The sequence below is a fragment of the Oryx dammah genome, unplaced genomic scaffold (assembly GCF_014754425.2).
Source record: "Oryx dammah isolate SB20612 unplaced genomic scaffold, SCBI_Odam_1.1 HiC_scaffold_27, whole genome shotgun sequence".
NCBI lineage: Eukaryota > Metazoa > Chordata > Mammalia > Artiodactyla > Bovidae > Oryx > Oryx dammah.
In genome coordinates, this window is record NW_024070211.1 from 37,107,961 (window position 1) to 37,124,394 (window position 16,434).

Here is a 16,434-nt window from a genome sequence, read left to right on the forward strand (position 1 = left end):
GACATGTCCAACATCTGGAAAAGGTCAGTTTTCATTCCAATCCCAAAGAAAGGCGATGACAAAGAATGCTCAAACTACCGCACAATTGCACTCATCTCACATGCTAGTAAAGTAATGCTCAAAATTCTCCAAGCCAGGCTTCAGCAATATGTGAACTGTGAAATTCCTGATGTTCAAGATGGTTAGAGAAACCAGAGATCAAATTGCCAACATCTGCTGGATCATGGAAAAAGCAAGAGAGTTCCAGAAAAACATCTATTTCTGCTTTATTGACTATGCCAAAGCCTTTGACTGTGTGGATCACAATAAACTGTGGAAAATTCTGAAAGAGATAAGAATACCAGACCACCTGACCTGCCTCTTGAGAAAACTATATGCAGGTCAGGAAGCAACAGTTAGAACTGGACATGGAACAACAGACTGGTTTCAAATAGGAAAAGGAGTGTGTCAAGGCTGTATATTGTCACCCTGCTTATTTAACTTATATGCAGAGTACATCATGAGAAATGCCGGGCTGGAAGAAGCACAAGCTGGAATCAAGATTGCTGGGAGAAATATCAATAACCTCAGAAACGCAGATGACACCACCCTTATGGCAGAAAGTGAAGAGGAACTAAAAAGCCTCTTGATGAAAGTGAAAGAGGAGAACGAAAAAGTTGGCTTAAAGCTCAACATTCAGAAAACGAAGATCATGGCATCTGGTCCCATCATTTCATGGGAAATAGATGGGGAAACAGTGGAAACAGTGGCAGACTTTATTTTTGGGGGCTCCAAAATCACTGCAGATGGTGATTGCAGCCACGAAATTAAAAGATACTTACTCCTTGGAAGGAAAGTTATGAGCAACCTAGACAGCATATTGAAAAGCAGAGACATTACTTTGTCGACTAAGGTCCGTCCTAGTCAAGGCTATGGTTTTTCCTGTGGTCATGTATGGATGTGAGAGGACTGTGAAGAAAGCTGAGCACCGAAGAATTGATGCTTTTGAACTGTGCTGTTGGAGAAGACTCTTGAGAGTCCCTTGGACTGCAAGGAGATCCAACCAGTCCATTCTGAAGGAGATCAACCCTGGGATTTCTTTGGAGGGAATGATGGTAAAGCTGAAACTCCAGTTCTTTGGCCACCTCATGTGAAGAGTTGACTCATTGGAAAAGACTCTGATGCTGGGAGGGGTTGGGGGCAGGAGGAGAAGGGGATGACAGAGGATGAGATGGCTGGATGGCATCACTGACTCGATGGACATGAGTTTGAGTGAACTCTGGGTGTTGGTGATGGATAGGGAGGCCTGGTGTGCTGCAATTCATGGGGTCACAAAAAATCGGACACGACTGAGTGACTGAACTGAACTGGACTGAACTCTTCATGACCCCATAGACTATAGCACATCTGGTCTCTCTGTCCTTCACTGCCTTCTGGAATTTGTTCAAATTCATGCCTACTGAGTTGGTGGCACTATCTAACTCTTTCATCTTCTGCCACTCCCTTCTATATATTTTTTTACACAGTTGCTCATAGAAATCTGGAACTGAGATTTTGGAAGGTAGAGAAAGGACACAAAGAGAGATAGGTATAATTATGCCATGTAGAAGATAAAACTAATTTTAAAAAATCACACTAGGTACCAGGCTCTATGTGTATTCAGCTTTTATCTAAGACTAGACATCTCAATATTTAGTGGTATTAGCATGTTTTGATTGTTTAGTCTGATCAGAGCTCTGAGATCCAACTCTGTGTACAAGAGGAGTTCCTCTAAAAAAAGTTTTTTGTTTTTTGGTTTTTTTTGTAATTTACACTCTAGATCATCTTAGAATATGGCAAATCCTGGTATAAGAAATTAGAATTTTGAAGATAAATCTGAGGAGTGAGAAAGGAACTTCATCTGCTTTCTGAGAGATTTTCTGGGCTTTGGACAGACATGCTTGGGGACAATTTTACTAAAAGAGGGAGACTTGCACTCTGGCATGGAGTGGCTGGCAGGAGATAGGCAGAGATGCATCTGACTAGAGTTTCCTTATCCTTAAGTCTGACTGATATTTTATTCTCCTGGCATGTATTCCTGAACCTACATAGAGGGTTGTTTTTATTTATTTATTTTTTAATGTATCAAGTCACTTCCGTGCCACAGGGAATTAAAGAGAGGGTCTGACCACCCCTTGAGCTGGAGAGGCATAGAGTAAATATTCTTTGCTCTCTCAACACCAGTGATGGAAGCAGGAGAGGCAGATAAAGAGATGGGATTTTAGGCAGTTGTTCAGGTTTCTAATCTAACAGAGCACCTAAAATATCACATAAAATGTAAAGAGAGAGAACATTTAATTAATCAAAACTCTTTTCAGGTAGAAAGGAATTTTGTGATGAGTCACTAGTATTGAGTTCAAAGAACACTCTGATTCTGGAAAAGACTGAGGGCTAAAGGCATCCGGTCCCATCACTCCATGGGAAATAGATGGAGAAACAGTGAAAACAGTGTCAGACTTTATTTTGGGGGGCTCCAAAATCACTGCAGATGGTGATTGCAGCCATGAAATTAAAAGACGCTTACTCATTGGAAGAAAAGTTATGACCAACCTAGACAGCATATTGAAAAGCAGAGATATTACTTTGCTGACTAAGGTCCGTCTAGTCAAGGCTATGGTTTTTCCAGTGATCATGTATGGATGTGAGAGTTGGACTGTGAAAAAGGCAGAGCACCAAAGAATTGATGCTTTTGAACTGTGGTGTTGGAGAAGACTCTTGAGAGTCCCTTGGACTGCAAGGAGATCCAACCAATCCATTCTGAAGGAGATCGACCCTGGGATTTCTTTTCTTTTCTTTTTTTTAACCCTGGGATTTCTTTGGAGGGAATGACGCTAAAGCTGAAACTTAGTACTTTGGCCACCTCATGCGAAGAGTTGACTCATTGGAAAAGACTTTGATGCTGGGAGGGATTGGGGGCAGGAGGAGAAGGGGACGACAGAGGATGAGATGGCTAGATGGCATCAGACTCGATGGACGTGAGTTTGAGTGAACTCCGAGAGTTGGTGATGGACAGGGAGGCCTGGCGTGCTGCGATTCATGGGGTCGCAGAGTCGGACACGACTGAGTGACTGAACTGAACTGAAAGGAGAAGAGGGCAGCAAAAGATGAGATGGTTAGATAGTATCACCAACTCAATGGACATGAATCTGAGCAGACTCCTGGAGATAGTGAAGGACAGGGGAGCGTGGCATGCTGCAGCCCCTAGGATCACAAAGAGTCGGACACAACTTAGTAGCTGAACAACAACAGCAAAAGTGTTGAGTTTAAAATCCACAAGAATCTTGTGTAACAATGCAATGCTAAGTAAGCTCCCTTTTAAAGATGATGCTCATGGTAACTTCATGGATTTATGTTACAGAATAGGGTGTGCAATTCTAGAGCCCAAACTAAAACATCTGAAATATTATGTACAATCACCGTCCTCAGCAGGGCTCAACCTCTTCTCTGCATAGTGAAATATACTTAGAAATGATCAGCTGGCACCAAATTACTAGCCTGGTCAGAGGATCCAACCCCAGACTGCCCCAGACAGCTACATGCAGAGTTTAGCTCTGAAAAGTCATGATGGGTCCAGAGGATTGCTGGGTCCAGGACAATGTCCATCCCCAAAGTTCAAAGTATGCACTCGATGGGGTGTGAAGAAGAGACTGAAGCTGAAGAAATCTAAGTTACCCTCAGTATCCACAGGGGGCGTGGGTTTAGGGCCCTCTAAGGATACCAAAATTTTCGAATGCTCAAGTCATTTTATGTAAAATGTCATAGTATTTGCCTATAACCTAGGCACATTCTCCTATATACTTTCAACCATCTCTAAATTATTTGTAATACCTAATACAATGTGAATTCTATGTAAATAGTTGCAACAAGCAGAAAATTCAAGTTTTGCTTTTTTTAACTTTCTGGAATTTTTTTTTACCCCAGTTGACTGAATCCATAAATGTGGAGCCTGCAGATACAGAGGGTTAACTGTATAATTAAAGATTGTACACCTGAGCACAAGGCAGACTTGAGGAAAAGTTGTGGGGTATTTGAAGAAAGACGAAAGGGCTTAAACCAGTATAATTCCTGGTATTGAAAATTTACTGACTTTCTTCCCAAATGAACTCCCTGAGGAAAAAGATTTGGGTGGGTTGTTTGTTGTTAAGTCCCTAGTGACCGAGACAGTGCTTTCTACATACTAAGCACTGATTATTATTTATTGAATATGTGAAAAGTGACTTTGTTTTACACTCGTATTAGAAAAAGTTTAGGCATTTCAGCTATATAAGTGAATAAAAACATACATACATACATATGTGCAAATGTACTACACATATCCATACAGTAATACAAGTTAACTTGTATTTCTCAATTTCCTACCTAATTAAAATTAAGCAAAGGATGCTACTTAAAGAAATACAACTCAAAATCCATAAAAATACATCCTAACAACATAAACAAAAATATTTAATAGATATCAGATTATAATGACAAGTTTTATGCTTAAAATAACACAATATTTCAAACCCTGGTCCGTGTTTCATAAACATAGGTCTTTCACATGTATGACTACAAAGCTCTGTATCAGAAAGGAGCTATGCTAAAAGCAGAGATTCAAAACTTGATGGGGGAAAGAATATCCATTTATATCCCCTACTTTGCGGAGTTGGAGTTCAAAGCATATAAAGGCCAAAGTATCCAACTGAAACGTAAGCCGTGTATGCATTTTCCCCAGACAGCAATTGGATGGGCCTCAAGAATTTATGCCTTTGTTTTTATTATATTCCAAAATAACCAGCCACAACACTAATAGATATATTCCTTTTTTGCCTTGCTGTACTTACAGCCAGGCATAATTTTATAATTTCAGCTTGAGTAAGTTTCATATTCCTGTATAGGAAGTGTATATTTTTGCTCTGATACTTTATCTATTGACATAAAATTGTCTTAACTTTCTTTCTTCATAAATTCTCTTCCGATGTACTGATCAAAAGACCTCCCACAGGGAAGAACAAAGAGATCGATGCAGATCGGCCATTTTAATGAAAAGACCTTTATCCCCTAGTCTGATTCTGCTTTGATATCTTTCACAAATGAGTTAAAGGGCAATAAAATGTCAAAAGAAAGAAGGACAAATACCTTTCAGGATAAATGGCTCTTTCACCTCCCTCTAGGCATGCATCTTTTTCAGGAAAGCAGGATGAGTATGCTAAGGAGTTCAGTGAAACTGAGAAAACACCAGGGTTGCTTTCATGGGTCCTCATTACAAATTAGTAATTAAATTACTGGACAAAGCACTCACCCCTCAAATTTCAATGGCTTGAGATTTCCCAAATTCTTTTTTTTTAATTTTAATTTTATTTTATTTTTCATTTTAGATTCTCTTTATTTCATATTTATATCTCCATTACTCTGCTTTTTATTTTTTTATTTAATTTTTAAAATTTATTTATTTATTTTGATTGAGGCTAATTACTTTACAATATTCTGGTGGTTTTTGCTATACATCAACATAAATCAGCCTCAAGTGTATTTGTGTCCTCCCATTCTGAACCCCCCTCCCCACCCCATCCCTGTGGGTTGTCCCAGAGCACCAGCTTGAGTGCCCTGCTTCATTAGATTCCAAATTCTTTACCTGGAAAAACTTGACAGAGATATTCCTAAGATTACTACTCTAAGTGACTTCTGAAAGTTTTGCCCAAGAATTTTTGATAATATTGCATTTGTGTGTGCTCAGTTATGTCAAACTCTTTGTGACCCAATGGACTATGGGTCCAGAGAAACCCTATGCCAGGTTTCTCTGTTCATAGGATTTTGCCGGAATACTGAAATGGGTTGCCATTTCCTCCTCCAAGGGATCTTGCAGCCCCGGGGATCTAACCCACGTTTCCTGCATCTCCTGCCTTTGCTCATTCTTTAATAATGAGCCACCTGGGAAGCCCTTCCTGTAATAATGCAGCAAACCTATGTTACAGCATCTCTCTAATTAATCACGGTGAAAGGGGACAGATCAATCTCCTAAACCTAAACCTGTCCTACATAGGTTCATTTTTGTGTGTGTCTATTCATAGATGCTTCCCTGGTGGTTCAGACAGTAAAGAATCTGCTTGCAATGCAGGAGACCCTGGTTTCATACCTGGGTCAGGAAGATCCCTGGAAAAGAGCATGGTAACCCACTCCAGTATTCTTGCCTGGCGAATTACTTGGACAGAGGAGCCTGGTGAGCTACAGTTCATGGAAGTCACAAAGAATCAGATGTGACTAAGCAACTAACACTTTCATTCATAGATAATTTTTATATTCCAGTGTTGAGTACCTTCCAGTGGGAAAAACAGAAATAAAAGTAAGCAAGTGACAGATAAGACAGACTGGACTTGGGGCTCACGAGGACATGAACTGGATGGCATGGCTGGAGTGGAGAAGAGCAATGGGGACATGGTTGACCAGTTAATCTGCTCTAGGGTGATGACCGAAATGGTCAAATGCAGGATGGTCAAGGGTAGACATGTCCTGGAGGAAAGCATTAGGAGTGGGATCATTTGCAGAATGAATAACTTATTCTTTTGAATATCCTACTTTAAAATATGCTTAAATATCATATGTTAAATTCACCTGTGAGTCTGGGTTTAATCAGTGTATTTCCATAGCAACTCTGTAAGAGGACTTTCAGGAAAGATCTGACAGGACAGCAGGAGCATAAAGGAGTAATTTAGGATATTTTGTAGGTTTGTATATACCTCTGGGGATTTCCTCAGTGGTTCAGCAGTAAAGAATCCACTTGCAATGCAGGAGGATCAGGTTTGATCCTTGGGTTGGGAAGATTCCCTGGAGGGGGCATGGCAAACCCACTCCAGTATTCTTACCTAGAAATCCCATGGACAGAGGAGCCTGGTGGGCTGCAGTCCATGGGGTCACAAAGAGTCAGACACAACTGAAGCAACTGAACACACACACACACACACACACAAGCACACACACACACGTCCAACCTCACAAAAGTTCCAAAGCCAATGTAATGTGTGTCTTTCTTCAGTCTACAAAAAGGAAATTGCAGAGTCAAGCAGATGTTTTCCAAATCAGGTCTGTATCATAGCGATATCCAGGTATCCCTAAAGCAGCTTTTTGTAATGTTTGTAATAGGAATGTCCTAATATGCCCATAAAAGATTGAGGTCCTGGTTCCTACTCTAACAGATGGGAATTCTTAAGTTTCAATCTGGGGTCTTGGAAATTTCCTTGGGGAGATTCTGATGCTGATAGTCTAAGAATCATACCTTGAGAAAAACTACTCTCAACACTTCTCCTCAGTAGTATGGCCTGTACTTTGCCTAAGACTTGACCTCATAAGTGATGTGATTAGTTGCTCAGTCATGTCTGACTCTTTTCAACCCCACAGACTGTAGCCTGCGAGGCTCTTTTGTGCATAGGATTCTCCAGGCAAGAATACTGGAATGGGTTACCATGCTCTCCTCCAGGGAATCTTCCCAACCAAGGAATCAAACCAAGGTGTTCTGCATTGCAGGTGGATTCTTTACCATCTGAGCCACCAGGGAAGCCAAAGAATACTGGAGTGGGTAGCCTATCCCTTCTCCATCAGAACTTCTCGACTCAGGAATTGAACTAGGATCTCCTGCATTGCAGGCAGATTCTTTACCAGCAGAGCTACCAGAGAAGCCCCGACATCATTTAAGTGGTTTAGCCTAAAATTGACATTGTCTACACAGCACACTTCGTCTTGCCCTGTCCCCAAGCACTGCTAATGCACAAATACCTTTGCATGTGTTGGGAAATCTTTCTCTCATGTAGGTAGGGTCTACAGAAAGCCTCCTTTTCTCCAGCAGAGATTATTTTGAACCAGGGTCTACAGTTTGGCTAGTGGAGAATGGACTGGATTTCAGCTGCACTGACCCTCTGAATTGGGTTGGACTTACTGGCAGATGAGCCCAATTGCAGACTGCATTTCTACTATTATCCTGGAGCACATGAATCAAAATCAAAATGTGCATCAGAATCAGAAGTGTCAAGTTACTTTACAATTAAGATGGAATTAATAACTTGCAAAGATTCTTGTCTTGTCTTTCTCCTACAGGGCCCACGTTTCATTGCTTTTGTGTTGTCTGATGGTGTTTCATTTGGCAGTATAATTTATAAAACAAGAGAGATGCATGCTACAGATATTCTACAGATTCTAGTGGATTTACTAACTTGAATCCAGGAAATTCTCAGCTCTGGAAGTATTTTTGTAGTTTCATACTCCACCAGTCAACTTCACATTCTTTAGGATTCTATCTAAATCCCCTTTCTCTTATCTCTATATTTTCTCCTGGATTGCCTATCCATCCCTATGACTACTTAATGATTTGTGTGTGTGTTACTCATTCAGTCGTGTCTGACTGTTTGCCACCCCATGAACTATAGCTTGCCAGGGTCCTCTGTCCCTGGAATTCTCCAGGCAAGAATACTGAAGTGGGTTGCCATACATTTCTCCAGGGGATCTTCCCAATCCAGGAATCAAACCCAGGTCTCCCGCATTACAGGCAGATTCTTTACCATCTGAGCCACCAGGGAAGCCTATCTAATGATTTAGTGATTTAAAACTCAGAATCTGGCATGAAGGTTAGACCTATTAGATATTTGCATTTGAATGTATCAAAATCAGAATGTCCAAAAGTGAATTAATGAACCATCTCTTTCAAAACTGCACCTGATTCAATCTCTGTGACCAATTAGTCTAAGCTAAAATCTGGGCAACATTCTTTATTCTTTCCCTTCTGCTACTTTCTACATCCTTTCAGAAGATAACAGTGTATGCCCTTAACAGCAAAGGAAATCTGATGCAAGGAATTGGTTTCGTAGATGACAGAAGAGCTGAAAAAGCTAAGCAGAAATTGGTAATGCAACCCAAAGATTATCAAATGAGCCAAGGAAGGATATGGTATTTCTGGTGACTGGAGCCTATGAGCATCTAACAGAAGCTGGGACCAAAGCAAGCCAATGCAGAGAGCTGAAGCCATGGGCAAGATGGTACACCTGCCGAAATATTCTACCAAACTCCAACTAATGTTCTGTGTCAGTGCAAGCCACATGCAGCAGGGAAACACTCTAAAATGTATAACAGAAAAGAGAAAGGATAAACAATGGATTTGAGAGCACACCACTAATACAAATAAATACTGCTAAAATCCTGGGTCAGGAAAATCCACTGGAGAAGGGATAGGCTACCCACTCTGGTACTCTTGGACTTCCATGGTGGCTCAACTGGTAAAGAATCTGCCTGCAATGTGGGAGACCTGGGTTTGATCCCTAGGTTGGGAGATCCTCTGAAGAAAGGAATAGCTTCCCACTCCAGTATTCCAGCCTGGAGAATTCCAGGGACTGTATAGTCCATGGGGTTGCACAGAATCGGACACGACTGAATGACTTTCACTTTCAAAATCTATTTATCACTTTCCTCTCTGCCATCTGTATTATTCCTGCAGACTTCTAACATGGCTGTCCAATTTATGCTCCATACAGGAGCCAGATTAATTCTTTCTCAAATATAAATTGTAACTATTTCAAATGTAAGTGTTCACCTTAACTCCTCCCTTGCCTGCTTAAAGCACATCAAAGACTTCCCATTGCACTATAAGTTAAAAACATGTAGCCATGGCTTGTAAGACTACCTATTCTGGGTCCTGCTGGTCTATCCAATCTCATCTCCAACCACAGTCTATCTCATTCAATTCATTTCAGAGATACTAGCCTCTTTTTAGCTTCTGGAATATACTGAGCTCTTTTCATCCTTAAAACCTTATAAGTCTTGCTTAGTTATTGAATGGCTGTCTCATATCTTCCAAAACAACATCACCCGCCTTAGGTAACCTTCCCAGATATCTGCATCTAGGCAGCATCGGTGTCATCAACCTGTCACTTTCACAGCAAATTAATCAGTTTATACTTTTGAGTTTTTTTATTTATTGTCATCTTCCACCATTGAGCTATAGGTACCATGAGATAAAGAAACCACACCCTGTCAACTTTGTTTGATTGGTATACCATAAATACTGTGGAAGAGAAAGATTTCTAGTCATATTCAGTTCAGTTCAGTTAAGCCACTCAGTCGTGTCCTACTCTTTACGACCCCATGAATTGCAGCACGCCAGGCCTCCCTGTCCATCACCAACTCCCAGAGTTCACTCAGACTCATGTCCATTGAGTCGGTGATGCCATCCAGCCTCTCATCCTCTGTCATCCCCTTCTCCTCCTGCCCCCAACCCCTCCCAGCATCAGAGTCTTTTCCAATGAGTCAACTCTTCACATGAGGTGGCCAAAGTACTGGAGTTTCAGCTTTAGCATCATTCCTTCCAAAGAAATCCCAGGGCTGATCTCCTTCAGAATAGATTGGTTGGATCTCCTTGCAGTCCAAGGGACGCTCAAGAATCTTCTCCAACACCACAGTCCAAAAGCATCAATTCTTCGGCGCTCAGCCTTCTTCATAGTCCAACTCTCACATCCATACATGACCACAGGAAAAACCATAGCCTTGACTAGACGGACCTTAGTCAGCAAAGTAATGTCTCTGCTTTTGAATACGCTGTCTAGGTTGCTCATAACTTTTCTTCCAAGGAGTAAGTGTCTTTTAATTTCATGGCTGCAGTCACCATCTGCAGTGATTTTGGAGCCCCCCAAAATAAAGTCTGCCACTGTTTCCACTGTTTTCCCATCTATTTCCCATGAAGTGATGGGACTGGATGCCATGATCTTCGTTTTCTGAATGTTGAGCTTTAAGCCAACTTTTTCACTCTCCACTTTCATTTTCATCAAGAGGCTTTTTAGTTCCTCTTCACTTTCTGCCATAAGGGTGGTGTTATCTGCATATCTGAGGTGATTGATATTTCTCCCACTGATCTTGATTACAGCTTGTGTTTCTTCCAGCCCAGCGTTTCTCATGATGTACTCTGCATATAAGTTAAATAAGCAGGGTGACAATATACAGCCTTGACACACTCCTTTTCCTATTTGAAACCAGTCTGTTGTTCCATGTCCAGTTCTAACTGTTGCTTCCTGACCTGCATACAGATTTCTCAAGAGGCAGGTCAAGTGGTCTGATATTCCCATCTCTTTCAGAATTTTCCATAGTTTATTGTGATCCACAGAGTCAAAGGCTTTGGCATAGTCAATAAAGCAGAAATAGATGTTTTTCTGGAACTCCCTTGCTTTTTCCATGATCCAGCAGATGTTGGCAATTTGATCTCTGGTTCCTTTACCTTTTCTAAAACCAGCTTGAACATCAGGAAGTTCACGGTCCAGGTATTGCTGAAGCCTGGCTTGGAGAATTTTGAGCATTACTTTACTAGCATATGAGATGTTAGAGAAATCCAGTAATCATATGTACTTTTAGTGGTGTGATAAGTCACTGATTTTTTTTTCCAATAGGGAAGTGTTTCTTAAGATTCTGATTCAGTAATTCTAAAGTGGATCTGAGACTCTGCATTTTTAGCAACCTTCCAGGTGAACCCCAGGCACCACATTTTTTGGTAGCAAGAAAGCCATCAAGCTGATAAATTAGATTTACATGGATGTTTTCCAAGGCCTACACCTTTTAGCTTCTCTGCATTCTGAGCTGGAAAGTAGAAAGAAACTACAAAATCAATAAAATGCACTGTTCAATTAGTGGTAATCAGTCTCTTGGCTACATTTTGTTCATCTGAAATTATGTCTCAACCTCTATTTACTTTACAATAGCATTTCCTAACAGATTTTGTACTTCAAATTTTCATCACTAAAGCATGAACTAACGCATATTTGAAAACTAACAATTAATGTACAAATCAATAATGGTAACCTTCATTTGTATAGTGCTTTCTAGCTTATACAGAAATTCTAGGCACATTATTGTGTTTAATCCTTACAGCAATTCAAAATGTAGCTAAAGCAAGAATCATTAACCTTATACTATAAAAATCTGATGGAAATACAATAACTGTGATAATAATCAGTAGTATCTTCATAACTTTGTGTGAGTGTGCTTAGTCACTCAGTCATGTCCGACCTTTTGCAACCCCATGGACTGTATCCCTCCAGGCTCATCCATCCATGGGGACTCTCCAGGCAAGAATACTGGAGTAGGTTGCTATACCCTTCTCCAGGGGATCTTCTCAAACCAGGGATCAAACACAATCTCCCACCATGCAGGTGGATTCTTTACTGTCTGAGTCACCAGAGAAGAAATATTTTCATAACTTCATTTGTAAAAGACCTTAATATAAAACATTAGCTAATTCAATTTTTATTTGCATAATGATCCTTAAAATCAGATACATATCTGTTCTTGGTTATTGGTCATATGTAGTTTTCTTGTTGTTGTTCTTGTTTAGTCACTAAAGTGTCCCAAAACAATTTTCACATCAGTTTTTTATTGTATCTGTCTCCTTGGCTACTTTGAAGAATATAAACTATGTGTATCTGAAAATCTGGATTTGAGTCCTTACTCTGTTATTCCCTGTGAGACCTGGTGCAAGTGACTTTACTGCTTTAAGGTCTCTGACCTTATCTGTAAACTAGAAGGAATAATAATTTCTGTTACAGGGAAACACATGCTTCTTGGGCTTCCCTGATGGCTCAGTGGTGATGAATCTGCCTGTCAGTAGGTTCAATCCCTGGGTAGGGATAACACTCTGGAGGAGTAAATGGCAACCAACTCCCATATTCTTGCCTGGGAAATCCCATGGTCAAAGGAGCCTAGAGGGCTAGAGTCCATGGGGTTGCAAAAGAATCTAACATGATTTAGCGACTACACAGCAAAACATTCCTCTCTTCACAGGTTTCCAAAAAGGTGACATTCACTGGACATGGAATAACAGACTGGTTCCAAATAGGGAAAGGAGTACATCAAGGCTGTTTATTGTCACCCTGCTTGTTTAACTTATATGCAGACTACATCATGAGAAATACTGGGCTGGATGAAGCATAAGCTGGAATCAAGATTACTGGGAGAAATATCAATAATCTCAGATATGCAGATGACAGAACCCTTATGGCAGAAAGTGAAGAACTAAAGAGCCTCTTGATGAACGTGAAAGAGGACAGTGAAAAAGTTGGCTTAAAGCTCAACATTCAGAAAACTAAGACCATAGGATTCAGTCCTATCACTTCATGGAAAATAGATGGGGAAACAGTGGCTAACTTCATTTTGGGGGGAGCTCCAAAATCTATGCAGATGGTGATTGCAGCCATGAAATTAAAAGACGCTTACTTCTTGGAAGGAAAGTTATGACCAACCTAGACAGCATATTAAAAAGCAGAGACATTACTTTGTCAACAAAGGTCCATCTAGTCAAGGCTATGGTTTTTCCAGTAGTCATGTATGGATGTGAGATTTGGACTATAAAGAAAGCTGAGTGCTGAAGAATTGATGCTTTTGAACTGTGATGTTGGAGAAGACTCTTGAGAGTCCCTTGGACACCAAGGAGATCCAACCAGTCCATCCTAAAGGAGATCAGTCCTGAGTGCTCATTGGAAGGTCTGATGTTGAAGCTGAAACTCCAATACTTTGGCCACCTGATGCAAAGAATGGACTCATTTGAAAAGACCCTGATGCTGGGAAAGATTGAGGGCAGGAGGAGAAGGGGATGACAAAGGATGAGATGGTGGATGGCATCACTGAACCAATGGAGATAAGTTTGAGTAAACTCCGGGAGCTGGTGATGGACAGGGAGGCCCGGTATTCTGCAGTCTATGGGGTTGCAAAGAGTTGGTCATGATGAGTGACTGAACTAAACTGAACTGACATCCATTTTACTTGCTAGAAAGGAACACCTTGGAAATATCTGTTTCTATGTCCTTTGTGTTATATTTATCTCCCTGATAGATGTTTAAATTTTATTAATCTGACTGGAGAGATACAAAGAGTTTGACACCATTGATCACACCCATCTACTGGGAAGGGTTAAGTTATTCAAGTGACTCTTCCCATCTGTTGTCTATTATATCTTGTGTGCATAACTAAAGCATTCTCTTCTTGTATTCATACATTAATGCTGTTAATCAGCTCTGAAGATTTTCTTCTAAAAGCAAGTTTGGAAGCCCAAATCAGTCAACATTTAGAATTCAAATGTTCTCTGAGTTAAAAGTTATGGGAGATTATTTCATGGAGCTGGCAAGGTATCTTTTCTGAGAATTTACTTGCATGTGGGGAATGTGGTCTAAATTCAGGGGGAAATATATGCCTGGAGGCCAATTGTATTGTTGCATTATCCAATCTTGCTTTCCAGCTGACAACCTGATATTTTAATCCTCCTCAGATACCTATGTCTGGGCTTCCAGGTGGCTCAGCATTAAATAATCCACCTGTAGTGCAGGAGACGTGGGTTTGATCCCTGGGTGGGGAAGATCCCCTGGAGGAGGGCATAGCAACCCACTTCAGTATTTTTGTTGGAAAAAAATCCCATGGACAGTGGAGCCTGGCAGGCTATGGTCCATATGGGGTTGCGAAAAATTAGACAAGACTGAAGCACCTAAGCATGCACGCACATACACAGATACCTATGTTTACTCCACAATTGGTTTAGGGCTTAGAAAGGAGGTAGGGTGAGTTCTTGTACCAAGAACCTGCCAATATGGGTCACATTCACACCAAAACCAAGAAGAAGGCAGCCTGGGTCATCACTGAGAAGTACTGTATAAGCTTGGGCAATGAATTCCACACCAGTAAGCGTGTGTGTGAGGAGACTGCCATTATTCCCAACAAGAAGCTCGGCAACAAGATCACAGGCTCTGTCAAATATCTGAAGTGGATTCAGAGGGACCCAGTGAGAGGTATCTCCATCAAGCTGCAGGAGGAAGAGCAAGAGAGGAGGGATAATTATGTGCTGAGATCTCAGTCTGGATCAGAAGATCACTGAAGTATTAATAGATCCTGACACTAAGGAAACGCTGAAGCTCTTGGACTTTGGCAGTCTGTCCAATCTGCATGTCACTCAGCCTATCTTTGGGGTAAACTTCAAAACACCACGTGAAGTTGTTTGAAACTTTCTACAGTGCTGCAATATTTTGAATAAACTTCAGACACAACACAACAACAACAAAAAGGAGATAGGCTGTAAATACCTAGCATTTATTTATCTTTTTTTTTTTTTTTTCTGAGAAAATCCAACTACTACTTTGAGGAGCTGTTTAAAGAGTAAAATATACATTGTGTTGCATTATCCATAGCACACAATTAATGGAGCTACTAGTGTTAATGTGGAGAAGGCAATGCACCCCACTCCAGTACTCTTGCCTGGAAAATCCCATGGACGGAGGAGCCTGGTAGGCTGCAGTCCATGTGGTCGCTAATAGTCGGACACAACTGAGCGACTTCACTTTCACTTTTCACTTTCTTGCATTGGAGAAGGTAATGGCAACCCGCTCTACTGTTCTTGCCTGGAGAATCCCAGAGACGGGGGAGCCTGGTGGGCTGCCGTCTCTGGAGTCGCACAGAGTCGGACACGACTGAAGGGACTTAGCAGCAGTAGCAGCAGCAGTGTTAATGTGTGTGTGTGTGTGTGTGTGTGTGTGTGTGTGAGATGGCTTTAGTCATGTCCAACTCTTTGCGACCCTATGGACTGTCACCCACCAGGCTCCTGTGTCTATGGGATTCTCCAGGCAAGAATATTGGAGTGGAATCCCATGTCCTCCTTCATGAGATCTTCCCAATCCAGGGATTAAACCCATGTCTCCCGTGTCTCCTGCACTGGCAGACAGGTTCTTGCCACTAGCACCACCTAGGAATTACTACTGTTAACATTTCCATCTTAACTGGCTTATGTTAATGGGAATGATAAATTTGCAAGCCAATACAAACAAATGAGTAGGGACAAAATAAAAGGAAGTGGACAATATCAAAAGTGTCAAACATGTATGAAGATGAGAGTACTGATCCAAATTTAATTTAATGAATCAACAGAACAAATTCTTGAAGATTATCTTTAACTCTGTTGAAAAATTTAGCACTGAGAAGGTCAACAGGTGATTTTCCCAAGGCCATATACTTGATAAGCTTCAGTTCAGTTACTCAGTTGTGTCCAACTCTTTGCAACCCCATGGACTGCAGCACACCAGGCCTCCCTGTCCGTCACCCACTCCCAGAGTTTACTCAAACTCATGTCCATTGATCACTGAGGAAGGCTGTCTTATCTCTCCTTGCTATTCCTTGGAATTCTTTATTCAAATGTATATATCTTTCCTTTTCTCCTTCACTTTTCACTTCTCTTCTTTGCATAGCTATTTGTAAGGCCTCCCCAGACAGCCATTTTGCTTTTTGCATTTCTTTTTCTTGGCGATGGTCTTGATCCCTGTCTCCCGTACAAAGTCACAAACCTCCGCCCATAGATCATCAGGCACTCTGTCTTTCAGATCTAGTCCCTTAAATCTATTTCTCACCTCCACTGTATAACTGTTAGGGATTTGATTTAGG

At 41.0% G+C, this 16,434-nt stretch overlaps 1 pseudogene; it reads left to right on the forward strand.

Moving 5' to 3' along the window:
- The first annotated feature begins 14,596 nt into the window (after positions 1–14,596).
- On the forward strand, positions 14,597–15,005 carry LOC120854530 (annotated as a pseudogene).
- Positions 15,006–16,434: the final 1,429 nt, after the last annotated feature.